This window comes from Callospermophilus lateralis, chromosome 3 (genome assembly GCF_048772815.1).
Source record: "Callospermophilus lateralis isolate mCalLat2 chromosome 3, mCalLat2.hap1, whole genome shotgun sequence".
Taxonomy (NCBI): Eukaryota; Metazoa; Chordata; class Mammalia; order Rodentia; family Sciuridae; genus Callospermophilus; species Callospermophilus lateralis.
In genome coordinates, this window is record NC_135307.1 from 150,482,893 (window position 1) to 150,499,674 (window position 16,782).

General features: G+C 38.7%; 1 protein-coding gene across 2 annotated transcripts in view; it reads left to right on the forward strand.

Annotated features, from left to right (window-relative positions):
• Positions 1-16,782, forward strand: part of Ninl (ninein like) — a 150,100-nt gene that overhangs the window by 61,191 nt on the left and 72,127 nt on the right. The window lies entirely within an intron of this gene.

Sequence of the window (16,782 nt, forward strand, 5' to 3'; positions counted from 1 at the left end):
TCCTGTCCTCAGTGCCCAATGGCTTCCAGTAGCACTGTGCATAAATTAAGTGCAAATCAACACCTTGCTCATTTGGCCTCCAGAGGGCTGCATTGTTTTGCAGACTGATGACCAAGGACATTTGTCTCTGGGACAGCATACAGTTTGTTTAAAAACAGGTTTTTCTCTTCTAGATGAAAACAGGATTTTGCATCACTTGGTAGAAGTGTTTATGTTTGGATTTTAAATTAAGTTTTATAGCATTAGAACTATTAAGATTTTACTCATTTTAATTAAAAAAAAAAAGAAACCAAGTATTCCTCTTTAGCTAATTTTGAGTTAGCTGCTGAATGCTGGTCAAGTCTGGTCAAGTTTTCACGTGGTTTGATGTGCAAACACCTTATACATATGTGGAATCCTGAGGAGTGTTAAATAATTCAATTTGGATGAAGAAGAAACTGAAGAGGACGCTAGACTACCCAGGTAAATAGTGTTTATTATTTATAATGAACCACTTTGTTGTAAGGTATACACTTTAGTACCTCAGTAGGCCTAGAAGCCACCTGGGAACCAGCAGGGTTGCTGATGACTTAGAACTGGACTTAAAATGTTCCTGACAGGGCCGCCCCAGACCTCATGTAGGACTTCTGAGAAGTCTTTCCCTTATTTTATCTTTCCTATAGGTCTACAGAAATATTTTAAGGGAAGAGTTTTCTCACCTCTGCCCTCAGGCAGAGAGAGGCCTTACCAAGCCGAAACAGATTCCTGGGGTTCATGTGCTGTTCAGCTAATTGCTTTTTGAAGGAGGGTGGGAGGGAGATAGGCAGTGAGGAACTTTTAGAAATAGGATTTAAGTGCGTGACAGCCCAGTCTAGGTACCCATGTGTGGGAACAGTTATTTTGGTGTTGATAATATTGGTGGTGATGTTACAATAAGGGAAAAGAGTAAGCAGTAGTTTTCACCTGTGAGGGCCTGGCTTTCTCTGTAACTACCTCCTCAGCTCAGCAAGGTGCTTTATTTAACCACGTTGGCAGCCAGATTGCAGAAGCTGTGACTGCCCTGGAGCTTGGGCTTTTGGTGACTGGTCTTAGAGGTCCTGAGGCCTATCCTAGAAAAAGGACACTGGCTTCGTAGTTGTAGAGGCAACATTGCCAACTTCCGTGTTTATGTAGAGCTGTCCTTTACAGGTTGGGGAGATTCCCGTGTTATGAAACCTTGGCATCTGATCTGGGGCCTCTCTCCAGTGACCTTGATGGCAAGAATGCGGTCATTCCCTGAACTCCTTACTACACACTGTTCTAGCTGATATCGTTAACATACACATGGCTGTATTTCCAGGGAAATTAGATGTTCTGGGACTTAAAGGAATTGGCCTATGGCCAATCCATTTTCCATATGCATTTTGGCAACATTTATTTAGTACCTACTAGACACTAAAGAACAGCATTCAAATCATTTGATCAAACTGTGAAAAGGGATTGTTCAGCAGCAGCTTTGAGCTCTGAGAACCATTGTCCTGAAAGCATCTACTGTTACCATCCTTTGGTCAGGCCTTGAAGCCCATTGTGGTGCTCCACATCCCTCCCTTTCATCCCTAGCACCTGACCCTCTGTATTGGGAGTGGGCACTACACTGGCAGGTACACCCCACAGCCAGCCACAGGTGGACAGCCTGGGACCATGACTGTTATGCCACAAATGCCCAGGGGCTGGTTACTCATCATCTATACCAGGTTCAGGGTTGTCCAAGGACTCCTCACCTAGAAGAAGCTGGGAACTGAAAGAATTCTGGAAAGTATATTTCAGTTTGATTTATTTTGTAGGAAAAATTAAAATACACTGTGTAGTAATTTCACAAGGGACAAAACAGACCTATCTACCTTTTGGGGATCACCCAGCTTTGCTAGGATGCTGCTTTTTCAGAATGTCATAAACAAGAGCAAAAATGTATGGCTGTGTTTCTGTGGAGGGGGAGAGGACCCCAACATTTAGCTTCTCTGGGAGGAAGAAAGCTGAAAAAAAAACAAAAGCTACCTTAGTGATCACAGGCTCCATTACTGTTAGGAGACTGTGACCAAACCAGATGCAAAAACTACACTCCCAGCCCATGTTTTACTCCCAGCCTGGACAGTGATGCTTGTTTATCTCTCAGTTGATATTACAGAGTTTAGACAGATCAGAGCTTGCCTGAGTACAAGCTGGTCACCAGCACCTCAAGTCAGAGAATGTCTCACTTAGTATAACCTGAGCACAGGACCCCAGGAAGAGCCTCCCAACAGAGGCAGCTGCTGGCTCCATGGGAATCACCACCTGTGGGTGGAGCTGAGTCCCTGGGAGAATGTGTGAGAGAGAAACAAAAATGCTAGCTTTAATATGTGTCTGTACTCCTGTCAGGGCCCTCTTTTATGGAAGCCTGTGAAAATGTCACTATGGCCATAAAGGGACTGATTTTACTAAGATGCCTCCATCTCTCCTGAACTACAAATCACTGACAGCCCATCACTGTTTCTGTGTTTAGATGCCACAACCATCCTTTGCTTGAGCAGTTCAGGACCGTCCTCTCAGGTAGCTCCCCTGCTGCAAAGTGTCCCTGTCACTGCACAGAATGTTGCCATGCCTGATGGCCACACCAAGTGTGGGCACTTGATCCCATGAAATTTAGCATTTACTTCATATTGTCCTGTACTGTTTTATTTTTAGTTGTTGATAGACCTTCATTTATTTATACGTGGTGCTGAGAATCGAACCCAGCGCCTCACACATGCCAGGCAAGTGCGCTACCGCTGCGCCCCAGCCCCAGTCCCTATCCTGTATGTTTTCTAACATGTGGGGGAAAGCAGTGGGGAGACTTGGCTCCACGTCAACTTCCACATCTTCCAAGAGCACTTGCTGTGTTGTATGTGGAACTAACCCTGATAATTCATTGATCATTGGGTTGAAATCAGTTTTACTTTGTCCAAGTAATACACTCATGAGGGTTAAAATTTTTTAAAGTTTTTTTTTTTTGGGGGGGGGAGTGGGTACTGGGGATTAAACCCAGGGGCACTTAACAACTGAGCTACATCCCCAGCCCTTTTTATATGTTTTTATTTTGAGACAGGGTCTTGCTAAGTTTCTTAGGGACTTGCTAAGTTGCTGAGGCTGGTTTTGAACTCACAGTCCTCCTGCCTCAGGCTCCCAGGCCACTGGGATTACAGGTGTGCACCACCATGCCCAGCTAAAAATAAAAAAGTTTTAAAAGTATGTTGACAACAGCAACCTCCTTTCCCTACACCACCACCCATACCTCTCCCTAGAGGCAACCACTTTTAACTCTAGGTGTTTATCTTGGTATTTATGCCCACATTCTTAAATATTCCTAAGTAGAATTGCTCATGCCATTATTTTCATTATTATTATTATTTTTTTGTAATCTCTAGGCTTTTTGTTACCAGGCAGAATTCAACCCTCTTAACAGCCTTTCTTTAGTTCTCATGATATCAAGGCTTGGGTTCAATAGTCAGTGTGTAAATTTACTCTTAGGACTGTATGATATTATTCTGTAGAACCAAGAAGTTGGTGATGATTATGTTTCCATTCTTTTGTTAGGTTTAGTTTTATAAAGTATAAAGTTTTCTAGGTTTTTACTTATTTACTTTTTAATGTGCTTATCCTTATTTTTTTTTTCAAGTGCTCCATCAACTTTGTCACTAATCCATCCTGTATCCCTGTTACTTTCCAAATGTGACATATCCATGATTCCCAGCTGCCTGTTCTGCATGTGTTCAGGGCTGCCCTCCTCCAACGCAGTTTTTATGGCTCAGCTGGTGCCCAGTTCCCAGAATCTGTGTCTTCCTCTGTTGAAGGTTAATCCCTCATTTTGCTGAAGTCCATGTTCTGATAGTTTCTTGGTTGATTGGAACATCATCTTCCCTTAGTGTGGTCAGCCTCCCTTGGGTACAGGTCGTGATGCTTGGTGCTGTGGGTATGGGCCTGCTCTTTCTCTCTGGACGTCTTTAGGGCTTGTTTATTCTGCTGCTCTGAGATTTATGAGGATGAGCTTGGTGTGAGTATTTTTTATTTGTTGTTCCACCCAGCAGGACTTTGCCATATGTCTGCTTGAAGAAATCTTGTGTTATTCCAGTAATATCCCCTTCCCTTCTCTTGGATTTTCTTTTCTTGACCTTAAAAAGGGATATGTGGGGTTTTTGTTTTGTTTTGTTTTGGAGTGGGGGTGGACTGGGGAGAGAAAATCTAGATAAAAGATTTAGAGAACAGAGCCAGGCAGTTTCAGAAAGCAGGCCACCATATTTTGAACAGTTTTTTTATTTTTGTTTTGTTTTTTAATTTTAGCTATATGTAATGGTGGGGTTCATTTTGATACATTCATGGATGTGTATAACATAGTTTTCTCAATTTCAATCTCTGTTTCTGTCCCCTTCCTTTCTCTCCTCCCTCTCCCCAATCTTCTTCCTCTGCTCTATTGGTCTTCCTTCTATTTATTTATTTTTAATTGGTGCATTTTAGTTATATGTAAAGTCAGATACATTATGGTATATTTATACATGCTCATGGCATACTGTAGTCAATTTTATTCCCCTTTGCCTCTCCTCCTTGTTCGCCCTTGGTCCCCTGCTTCTACTCTACTATTCTCCCTTCTATTTTCACAAGGTCCGACTTTTGTTATTCTTTTTTTTTTTTTTTACTCTCTAGCCTCCATATATAAGAGAAAACATTTGACTGGTTTATTTTGCTCAGCTTGATATTCTCTAGTTTCCTCCATTTACACACAAGTGTCATAATTTTAGTCTTGTTTATGGCTAAATAGAACTCTACTGTGTATATATATCACATTTTCTTTATTTTATTTTTTTATTTATTCTAATTTGTTATACATGACAGCAGAATGCATTACAATTCATATTTCACATATAAAGCACAATTTTTCAAGTCTCTGGTTGTACACAAACTAGAGTCACACCATTTGTGTCTTCATACATGTACTTAGGGTAATGATGACCATCACATTCCACTATCATTACTACCCCCATTCCTCCTCCCTTCCCCTTCCTCCCCTTTGCCCTACTTAAAGTTCCTCCATTCCTCTCATGTTCCCCCAACCCACTCCCATTATGGATCAACATCCACATATCAGAGAAAACATTTGGCCTTTGGTTTTTGGGGATTGGCTTACTTCACTTAGCATGGTATTCTCCAACTCCATCCATTTACCTGTAAATGCCATGATTTTATTCTCTTTTAATGGTGAGTAATATTCCATTGTGTATATACATTCATGTATTGAAGGGCATCTAGGTTGGTTCCACAATTTAGCTATTGTGAATTGTGCTACTATAAAGAGTGATGTGTCTGCGTCACTGTAGTATGCTGTTTTTAAGTCTATTGGTATACCACATTTTCTTTATCTGTTTGTCTATTAACGGGTGCCGAGTCTGGTTCTATAAATTGGTTATTGTGGATTGTGCTGCTATAATGTTAGTATGATATCACTGTAGTATGCTGATTTTAGATCTTTGGGATAAAAACAAATGAATGGGATAGCTGGATCATATGATGGTTTCATTTCTAATCTTTTGAGGAATCTCTGTAATGCTTTCCAAACTGGTTGTACTAATTTGCAGTCCATCAACAATGTATAAGTGTTCCTTTTCCCCACATCCCCAAGCAATTATTGTTACTTGTATTCTTTTTTTAATATTTATTTTTTAGTTATAGGTGGACACACAATATCTTTATTTAATTTTTATGTGGTGCTGAGGATCGAACCCAGTGCCTCATGTGTGCTAGGTGAGTGCTCTACCACTGAGCCAGCCCTTGTTACTTGTATTCTTAACAATTGTCATTATTCTGACTGGAGTGAGATGAATCTCAGTATAGTTTTGATTTGAATATCCCTCATTTTTCATATATTTGTTGGCCATTTGTATTTCTTCTTTTGAGAGATGTCTTTTTAGATATTTTGCCCATTTATTGAGTGGATTACTATTTTTGTGTGTGTTGAGCTTTTTGAGTTCTTTATATATTCTGGTTATTAATATGCTGTTGGAAGAGTAGCTGGCACAGATTCTCTCCCATCCTGTAGGCTTTCTCTTCCTGCTCTTGTTTCCTATGCTGTTCAGAAGCTTTTAAATTTAATGCTATTTCACTTTGATTCTTGGTTTTATTTCTTGAGCTTGAAGAATTTTATTAAGGATGTTGGTGTTCAAACCAACATGTTGGAATGTTGCCCCCTCTGTTTTGTTTTAGCTGTCTTAATGTTTCTGGTCTAATTCCTTGGTCTTTGATTCACTTTGAGTTGATTTTTGTGCAAGATGAAAGGTACTTTCATTCTTCTACATATTGCTATCCAGGTTTTGTAGACACTATCTTTTCTCCAACTTAAGCTTTTGGCACCTTTGTCAAGGACCAGATGACTACATTTATGTTATTTGTCTTTTGTTTTTTTAAAAAAAGGTTTTATTTTTAACTTTTTAATTTTGGTAAAAAATGTATTGCATATAATTTACTCTTAACCATTTTTTTCTTTTTCATTGGTGCATTATAATTATACAGAATGGTAGGATTTGTTACATATTCATATATGTACATGATATAACAATATCATTTGGCCAATATCAATCCCCAGTATTTCCCTTTTTCTTCCCTCTGGTCCCTTTCCTTCTCTCTACTGATCTCCTTTTGATTTTCATGAGATCTCCACACATATACCTTTCTTTTCCTTTTTCCTCTGTAGCTTTCACATATGAAAAAAATATATATGACCTTTGACCTTCTGAGTTTGGCATGTGTCATTCAATATGGCCTCAAGTTTCATTCATTTTCCTGTAAATGACATAATTTCATTTCTCTTTATGGCTGAATGGAACTCCACTGTGTATGTATGTGTGTATGTACATGTATGTGTGCACACACATACTCACACCACATTTTCTTTATCCATTCATCCATTGATGGACACCTAGACTGGTTCTCTTAACCATTTTTTAAGTATACAGATAAATAGTGTTAACTATATACACATGATTGTATAACAGATCTCTAGAACTTTTTCATTCTTCCAGCTTTATTATGTTAAAGCTGAGAAATAAAAATTGTGTATATTTACAGTATACAAGAAGTAATATTTTGATAAATGTATATGTTATGACATTACAAATTATTCACATAGCCGTTACCTTATACCCTTAACGTTTTTTTCTTTTTCTTTTCTTTTCTTTTCTTTTTTTTTTTTTTGTGTGTGTGTGTGTGGCAGGAGCATTTAAAAACTACTTTTTTAGCAGTTTTCAGGTATTCAATGCATTTTTACTAACTGTAGTCACCATGTTATATAGTAGATCCCCAGAACTTACTCACTGTGTCTTCCCAAAAGTTTGTTTTCTTTGACCAACATCTCCTTACACATACCCACCTCAACTCTGGTAACTCTTTTTGCTTCTGTGAGACCAACTTTTTTAGAGTACACATATAGGTGAGATCATACATGATTTGTCTTTCTGTGCCTGGATTATTTCACTTAGCCTAGTGTCTTCTAGGTTCATCCATGTTATTACAAATGATAGGATTTTTTTTTCCAGGCTGAATGGCATTCATGTGCACATGTGTGTGCTTATGTACCATTTTCTTTATTCAATCATCTGTTGGTAGTCACTTAGACTGATTTCCTATAAAACTTTTTCATCTTGCAAAACTGAAACTCTATACACATCCAGCAACTCCTCCCCATTTTCTCTCCCCTAGTCCCCAGCCATCACCCTACTACTGTGTGTATATGTATGTGTGTGTGTGTGTGTGTGTGTGTGTGTTTGTGTGTGATTTTTACTACTCTAGATATTTCATACATATTTGTCCTTTGGTGATGGCATATTTCTCTTAGAACGATGTTCTCCAGTTTCACCCATGTGGCATCAGAATTTTCTTCCTTTTTGAGGTTAATTAATATTCCATTGCACAGAAATGCCATATTATCTGTCTTCTGCATAAGAAAAGTTGCTTCCACCTCTTGGTCATTGTAACTGATGCTGGAGTGAACATGCAAATGTAAATCTCTTTACAACCCTGATTCAGTTCTTTTGGATACCAGAAGCCACCTTCTTTCTTATACACAGAAGCAGCATTTCTGGGTTATATGGTAATTCTACTTTTTTTTTTTAGCAACCTCATTCTTACTATCAATGCTCAAGGTTTCTAATTTCTTCACATCTTCCTCTAGATTTGCTACTTTCTGGGATTTTTGTTTTATGGTTGTGAAATGAACCCAAGGGCACTCTACCACCTAGCTGTATCCTCAGCCCTTTTTAATTTTTATTTTGAAAATGGATCTCGCTAAGTTGCTGAGACTGGCCAAGAACTTGTGATCCTCCTTCTTGTGTTTTTAACATATATTTCTCTAATAGAGAAGTTGTGTGCCTTTTTTTTTTTCATATGTTCGTACATCATTTGTATATCTTCTTTGGAGAAAAGTCTATTTAAATCCTTTCCCCATTTTTAAAAACTGGAATACTTGTTTTTTTCTTCAGTTGTAGGAGTTCTTTATGTGTTTGGTTGTTAACTCCTTATCAGATATGCAATGTGCAAATATTTTCTCTATTTCCATACAGGACTCACTATTTAATTCTTAAGTTTGATGTTCTCTCTCTCTTTAAAAAAAATATTTATTTTTCAATTGTAGTTGGACACAATACCTTTATTTTATTTATTTATTTTTATGTGGTGCTGAGGATCAAACCCAAGGCCTCGCACGTGCTACGTGCTAGGCGAGTGTTCTACCGCTGAACCACAACCCCAGCCCTATGGTGTTACCTCTTTTGTCCATTTTTGCTCTTGTTGCCCATGCTTTCAGTGCTATACATAGGAAGTCATTCCCAAAGCCTTTTCTCTTATTCTCTTCTAGGGGTTTTGTAGTTTTAGTTTTTACTTGAAGTCTTGGATCCATTTTGAATTAATTTTTAATATGGTATAAGATAGGAGTTAAATCTGATTCTTCTGTTTGTGAATATCCAGCTTTCTCTACAATATTTGTTGAAGAGGAGACAGTTCTTTCCCTGCTGTGTGGTTTTCACACCCTTGTTGAAGATCTTTTGACCATATATGTGAGGATTTTTTTCTGGGCTCCAGTGGTCTGTGTGCCTGTCTTTATGGCAGTACCACACTATTTTGATAACTATTACTATAAGGACTTCTTTTTTATTTTTATTTTTTTTCGGTTACTGGGGATTGAACTCAGGGGCAGTCAACCACTGTGCCACATCCCCAGCCCTATTTTGTACTTTAAAGAAACGGAGTCTCAGGCTGGAGTTGTGGCTCAGTGGTAGAGCGTTAGGCTTGCACGTGGGTGGGAGACCCTGGGTTCGATCCTCAGCACCACATAAAAATAAATAAGTGAAATAAAAGTATTGTGTCCAACTAAAACTAAAAAACAAATATTTAAAATAAAAGAAACAGAGTCTCACAGAGTTGCTTAGCACCTCGCTATTGCTGAAACTAGCTTTGAACTTGCTATTCTCCTGCCTCAGCCTCCCGAGCTGCTAAGATTACAGGCTGCGCAAGCAGGAGGTAATTTCTTATTTCCTTATTTTTTCTAATTCTTTATTTGCTCATTGTTTCCACTTAATGGAAGGTTTTCTTGTACTTACCTTCTAATTCTGCCATTTGATTTTTTATGGCAACAATAATATGTTAACACATAAGAAGCTTCCTTTGGTCTCTAATCATTCTTTTTGTCCAGCCGTTTATTTTGTTTCATGACTATAATAATTTTCTTTTATCTCTCTGTGAATATTATAGTTTTCCTCTGTGTGTACACCTGTAGGGCTTATGTTAAACCTCATTTTTACTTCCCTCTGCTCTCCTGTGTGTTCTCTTCAACTGGCATTATTGGCAGATGGAGTGTATGTGAGCACTGGAATTCTGAGGTTTCCATTTGGAGCTTTTCCACCACTTCTGAGATCTACAGTTCCATGGTGTTCAGAGTTTGGCACTAGACAAAACCTGTCACCTGAGCCATATTTGGGACCCCTGAAGGGAGCAGCTCCTTGTAGTGGCAAGGCTCCTTGGCCATGTTTCCAAGTAAAAGATGTCTGCCTTGGGGTTTCCCGTGCTTTCCTGGCCCATGTTTCCAACTGCCTCAACCACTAAGGTTAAGTCATGGGTATTTGAGACACTGGAGAAAGATACCCCCAAACTCAATCCTAGGATGAAGAGAGGACAGATTCTGTGGTGTGTGCCCGAATAGAGACAGTAAGTACCTCCTCCTTTCCGTCATTTTGAAAACACGGCTGGACATTGTCTAGGATGTGGGTTAGGAAATGTCCTAGCAAATTGTGATCAAAAGGTCTTTTCAACTTATCTGTAGACCTGTTGTACCTGACTCTCCTGCTTCCCTATATCTGGCAAAGGCATGGTCTCAGACTCCTAGGGACAAGGAAAAGGATGGGAAAGGAAGAATGGCCTATCAGTCAGCCTTGTGAAGTTGAGCAAGGCAGGGTGTAACCCCACCCCCCACTCCACATCAGCTGTTCCCAGGGGGCAGTAGGTCAGATTGGAAGTTTCCCTACTCAGATGAGTAGGTGGATGGGTTCACACGGATGACTGGGGCTTCACTGCTGATGCAGAGACTGTCCAGTGCCCTTTCACCTCCAGCCCCCATTCCTGCATCCTTCTTCATCCTGCAGTATAAGGTCAGGAATTCAGGCAGGTGTGCTCCATGCCTAACTTGCCCTGTGCTTCTGAGAATTTTCTGGGTCTCAGTTTGTGAGATCTTTCCTCTGGGAAGGTTCTCAACCTTGTGTGTCTCCCTACCCCATGGCTTATCCTCTGCTCCAACCTAGATCTTTTCTTGTTGTTCTGGGAGGAACAGCCTGGAGTTTCAAGGACTCCATTGTGCCAGTGACCTTGTCTTTACTTGGCTATTACAGCATCATATATTGTGGTTGCTTAAGCAGGTTCATAAAAACATAAATTTAAACTATCAGACATAAAAAAGTAAATCTAAACATTTCTGGCATTTGGGAAGTCTGGAGATTGTACGTTAAATTTTCTGCACCATGGTAGGCTCTGAGAATGGGAGTGCTGGCTAGGGCTTTTCGCAGGTACTCATCTGCCTTATGGGCAAGAGGGCCAGGACAGGTGTGAGGAAAGTGAGGACCATGGCAGTCATACCTGCCAGGTTCAGGAGCTCTTCCTCCCAGGGCGGTGTTCCTTAGATGGTATCTTAGTCTGTTTGTGCTACTATAACACAGTATCTAAAGACAGGGAAATTTATAAATAACAGAAATTCATTTCTCACAGTTCTGGAGACTGTGAAGTCCCAAAGTCCCAACGCTAACAGGTTTGGTGTCTGGTGAGGGCTGTTCTCTGCTTTCTACGTGGAAGAAGGCCTGAGAGCAAAAGGGCCTGAGCTGGTTTCCTCCGTCACTTTTACTAGGTACTGATCTGTTTTCAGAACTGACCATGTTTATTTTTAGCAAGGTCTGTGTCTGCAGTGTCCCCTGGGCCCCCTTTGGGCCTGCTCAACACTGTGCTGCCCATGCTGCTGTAGTCTGAGGCATAGGTTCTTTCCAAGCACCAGCCCTGCTGCCTGGCCTTCCAGGGGGCATATATTTCTGGTCATTCAGCAACTAAAACTTCTATCTCCTGGATAAATCCAAGTCTAGCCTTCAGAATGTGAATTTCGCTGGGCACTCGGTGACTTGGAAGGCTGGGGCAAGAGGACTGCAAGTTTGAGGCTAGCCTCAGAAACTTAACGAGGCCCTAACAATTTAGGAAGACCTTGTCTCGGAATAATAAATTAAAAGGACTGGGGATGCAGCTCAGTGGTAAAGTACCCATGAGTTCAATCCCCGGTACCAAAAAAAAAATCCCTGTGGTCCCTAGAGGAAGTGAGGAACGGGGTACCCCAGCCACTGTGGGTGATGAGGAAAAGCTGTTCTTCTCGTCTGGTCTTATGGCCTGCAGTTCCAGTCTTTCAAGTTATTTCTTTCTTTCTGTCTCTCCTTGACCCGTGAAGGGTGTGTGGTGCTGGGGGATGAGCCTTGCCACAAACAGAGTTTGTTTGTGGGCAGCTAGAGCCCCTCAGGCTCCAGTTGGATACTCTCTTCCATCTCTGTTTAGAAAAAAAAAAAAAAGATGCACCTCAGCAAGAACTTTGAATCACCATATTGTGCTGTTTGTTCCCCATGTACATAAAAAGCTGTGATATAGGGACAACTGAGAGCCAAGGCCACCCCTACTTGGCTCTGACATAGGACTTGCCCACGGCTAGGAGACTTTTCTCTTTACCCCCCAATCTTGGGAAAACAGTACAGCCCTCTAATGCTTCTTCAAACCCACCTGTCCCCTGGAGTACTCCCACACCATCCCAGAGAAGCAGCCTGCTGGGGTGGGTTAGTTGGAATAGCAGTTGGTTCACCCCTTTCAGGGCTCACAGGAGAAATAGGGAGGGATGAATAGGGATTTTTATTGCCCATGATTTTTTAAAAACAAAACCTGGATTTGTCTGATGTTTCCTACTAAGAGAATATTTAGATATATTCTGAGGCATTCCTGCATACAAGATCATGTATGACATTAAAAAAAAAAAAACAACTTTTTTTGTAGTTGTTGATGAACCTTTTATTTTTTAAAAAAATTTATTTATATGTGTTGCTGAGGGTTGAACTCAGTGCCTCACAGATTCTAGGCAAATGCTCTCCCACTGAGCCACAACCCCAGATCCTTGTATGGTGTTGTTTTTAAATGAGGAAGATATGGAAAGATCTCTGAGAACATCAGTTAAAAGAACAAGTTGCAAAATAATACGTCCTTTGTCATGTGAAAATAATGTATATCTATGTGTGTTATGTATGCACACATGCATGCCTGACTTAATATATTATAGAGACTTGGAAATAGTCTCAAAGCCTACACCCTGAGTAATGGTTTTCATTAGGAATCAGGTTGGGTGGAGGGATGGAGTTTTGTTGTTGTTGTTTTGTTTGTTGTTAATTTACATACTTCTAATTGTTTAAATTGATTACAGCTAAATATAGGGGGAAATGGAGGAGATTTCAAAACAGAATTTGTCCACCATTCATGAAGACGCGGGAGTGGGGAGCACTGAAGGAAGTATTACTATGTTTAGCTCTGCCTGAGGTCAGCCCCTCCCATTCACCCTGCACCGCTGTGTTCTCATTCCTTGCCTTTCAGATTCTGGAACTGTACCACTTGTCTTTTTTTATTTTAATATTTTTTTAGTTGTCAGTGGACTTTTATTTTATTTATATGTGATGCTGAGACTCGAACCCAGTGCCTCACACATGCTAGGTAAGCACTCTACCACTGAGCCATAACCCCAGCACCCCCACTTGTCTTTCTTACTGTGTGTTCTCCTGTGAATTTACTTTTGGCTTATCAAAAATTAGCATTTGCAAATATCAACAGGTTTTTTTTGTTTGTTTGTTTGCTTTTGTTTTGTTTGTTTTGTTTTTTGGTACTGGGGATTGAACTCAGGGGCACTCCGTCACTGAGCCACATCCCCAGCCCTATTTTGTATTTTTTATTTAGAGACAGGGTCTCACTGAGCTGCTAAGCACCTCACTGTTGTTGAGGCTGGCTTTGAATTTGCAATTCTCCTGTCTCACCCTCCTGAGCCACTGGGATTACAGATGTGCACCACTGTGCCTGGCTCTAATATCAATATTTTGTAGACCAGGATGAAAGATTTTTGTCTACCAAAGAAAATAGTTTGAAAGATGTTGACTTAAGAAAGTTCAGTTTACTTTCTTACTGATTGTTGATGTTTTTCTGTCCATTTTTCTTCTGGATGCTTCTTGCAGTGGGCTGAAAGAGTTATAGGTGTTCACCCTTCTTTGACCTTTCCTAACATCTGCGTAATCCTGTATGACAAAGTAATAAATAATTTGGTTAGCAAGCTCGGTGCACCCACAGAGATTGTTGAACAGGTTCATTACCATTTTATACTTCATGAGAGCTGAGATCATGAACTGGTTTATGTATCCTTAGTGTGGACACTGGCTAATTGTGTACATTTTACAAACAGGTGTTTAAGAGATCAGAGGAGGCATTCTGCCTACTACAGTCACAGTGAAATATCACGATGAAGATTCTACTTTTTTGTTTGCTGTTTAAACAAGGTCTCGTTCTGTTGCCCCAGCTGATCCTAAATTCCTGGGCTCAAGGCATCCTTCTGCCTTAACTTCCCAAGTGCTGGGATTACAGGTATACTTCATCATGCCCAGCTTTAATGTTGATTTTTTTTTTGTCATTAGTTTTATTGCTTTTTCAACTAAGATGTTGAGCATGCAGAATTCCCATTGAAGGTTTAGTCTGAACATATTTCAGTCCTTTATACAGTTCTGACTCAGATCTCCCTGCCTTTTGTAGGTGTTGGCAAGTAAACACCATCTGCATTTATTAAGTTGGCATTTATTGTGATGTGGCCTACTAGTAAGATGTGTTGCTTCATTATTTCATGTTTGTGAATGATCTGATTATTAATGAGTTTGATTGACTTTGTTTCCTTATCACGTTTCCTCTTAGATTTTTCACTTAGTTTTTGTGCCTATATAATAGTCTGAACCATATGAAATTGCCGTATTTGTGGGTCAAAATGGTTAAACTTTAGTGGTTTGGTTGGTTCATCCTAATGTCTTTAGGACTTTAGTACTTTTCATGTTTTCTCAACATTTTTTCCAGGTTTTTAAAAGTATTCTACTTGATATAAAATTTTTGAGAAATATAAAAAGTACAAAATAAGAAATATAAGCATATAATACCACGAAAGAATCTTACCATTTTAGTATAATTGAATTTTTCTTTTCCTTTCTTAAAATGTTTCCCCTAGAAATTGTAGACACTTCGTGACATAATTGTTACAAGGCATAAATGAATTATTATATATAAAATGATCAATAACTATATTAGCTATATAATTAAAACAGCTTTTATTCTTCCTCACTATTTTTCCATATTTTATTGGTGATTATAGTTGTACATAATTTGTATATTTGTACATGCCCACAATGTAACAACGTAATTTGGCCCATACCATTCCTCAGTATTTCTACTTTTCCTCCCCTCCTTCCTCTTCCTGGTCTCTTTCCTCTAGTCTACTGATTTCCCTTTGGTTTTCATGAGATTCTCTCCTGCCCTACGTTTTACTTTTTCCTCTCTAATTTCTACATATGAAAGAAAACATATGACCTTTGAGCTTCTGACTTTTGCTTATTTCATTTAATGTGATATTCTCAAATTCTGTGCAGTGTCTTGCAGATGACATGATTTCATTCTCCTTTCTGACTAAATAAACCTACATTGTGTATATATACCACATGTTTTAATCCATTCATCCATTGGTGCATCCTATGCTGGTTCTATAATTTGGCTATTATGAATTGTGAACATGCATGAGTATGCATGTATCACTATAGCATGATGGCTTTAATTCTTTAGGATAAATACCAGGTCATATGTAGTTTCATCTCTAATCTTTTGAGGAAATTCATACTGATTTTCATAGTAGTTGTACTAATTTACAAACCAACTAGGTGTTTTTTTTTTTTTTTTCCTCTCCACATCCTCTCCAGCATTGATTATTGTTTGTATTCTTGATGACTGCCATTCTGACTGGAGTGAGATGAAATCTCAATGTAGTTTTGATTTGCATTTCCCTAAATGCTAATAATATTGAACATTTTTTTGTATATTGGTTGTCCATTTGTGTTTCTTTTGAGAAATGCCAGTTTAGTTCCTTTGCCCCTTTATTAATTGGGTTATTTGATTTTTAGGTATTAAGTTTTTTGAGTTCTTTAAATATTCTGTATATCAATTTTCTGTCAAAAGAGTAGCTGGCAAAGATTTTCTCCCATTCTATGGGTTCTCTCTTTACATATCTAATTGTTTCTTTTGCTGTGTAGAGGCTTTTTAATTTTGATGCCATCCCATTTAATAACTCTTGTATTCTGTCTCAATATTTACTAACTATACTTCCCATACTAGTAAATATTCTATAGGACTATGAGTTTTGAGATAATTTAATATTCTGTCATATAAACACACTTGTAATTTAACAAACATTTTTCTTTTGTTTTATAATTTAGGTTGTTTTCTTTCCTGTTCTTTCATAAATAATACTTAGATGAACTCATATCTTTGTCTGTATCTGTTTCATAAATACAAAGGAATTTTATGTAAGTGAAATATTAGATCAGATGATGAGAATATTTAAATATGTTTTGATATATAGATACAATATCCTGCAGAAATACTTATTGGTTGGTCCTTTCTCTGGTGATGTGTAAGATTTTCTTTCTTATTAGTCTTCAGTCTGAGTGAGCAAGGAAGGTTTTTAATCTGGATAATTTGACAGTCACAAATAGTCTTGTTATTTTAGTTTGAATGCTTTTAGACGGTTTGTTAATCATATGATTTCTTGGGAGATATATTCATATCTTGTGTGTATCTTTATTGGAGTTGCCATGTTTTCTTATAAGCACTTTAGTGAAATTTGGGTTAAGTTTTTACTACTAATTTTAGTATTTGTAAGTAAATACTTGTATTTGTAAGGGAAAGACCCTGTATTTATAAGGAAAAAGCACATTAGTTTATGTATACAGAAAAATTGGAATGTATGTTAGCCAAAATACTAATAAATTTTTAGGTGGTAGAATTTTGGATGCTTTATCTTTGTATTTAGCTTTTTTTCTTTTTCCTTTCCCTTTCTTTCTCTTCTCTTTTCTCCTCTTCCTTCCTCTCTCCTCTTCTCCTCTCTTTTCTCTTCAAGACAGTCTTACTGTGTTGCCCAGGTGG